Genomic DNA, 607 nt, shown 5'->3' on the forward strand with positions numbered 1-607 from the left:
GCGCTGCCCTTCGGGGGGGTGGGGGGTGTTAGCGTTGTCATGGGGACGCGGCGCCCCCTCGCGGGATGGGAAGGAAGCGGGCTCTGGGGTCTGACTACGCTCCCCGCCTCCGCCCTGACCACGCATCCGGGACCCCGAAGTGTTTTCGCGCCTCTCCGGGACCTCACCCGGCTACACTATCCCGCTGGCGGTTCCACCGCGGGCGCGAGTATTTGACCCCAACAGGAGGTTATGGGTGGGTGAAGTGGATTCGACCACCACGGTTCCGTCGGGGCAGAGGCCGGGAGTTTCCAGCCTTGGGGCTGCGCGTCGGCAGCCGGGCAGCCGACAGGAGGGGCGCCGTCGGGGCCTGGGAAAGAGCAGGACAGAGATGAGCGAGGGTCTGCCAGGGAGAGAAGAGCGCGCCCACCGCAGGCAATGCGCCCCCAGCCCCGCCCGGTTCCCCGATTTGCGCTCCGAGCGGTGGAAGAGGCTCCTACCCGCTCTGCCAGCCCTAGGATGGGACGCACCGCCCATCCAGCCGCGGCTCGTTTACCGCTGCTTGTGAGGTAAAAAGCCAGGTGCTCAAGGTCACCTGGGACGGAGCCCGGGAAAAGACCCCAAGGGC

This window comes from Marmota marmota, unplaced genomic scaffold (genome assembly GCF_001458135.2).
Source record: "Marmota marmota marmota unplaced genomic scaffold, marMar, whole genome shotgun sequence".
Lineage (NCBI taxonomy): Eukaryota > Metazoa > Chordata > Mammalia > Rodentia > Sciuridae > Marmota > Marmota marmota.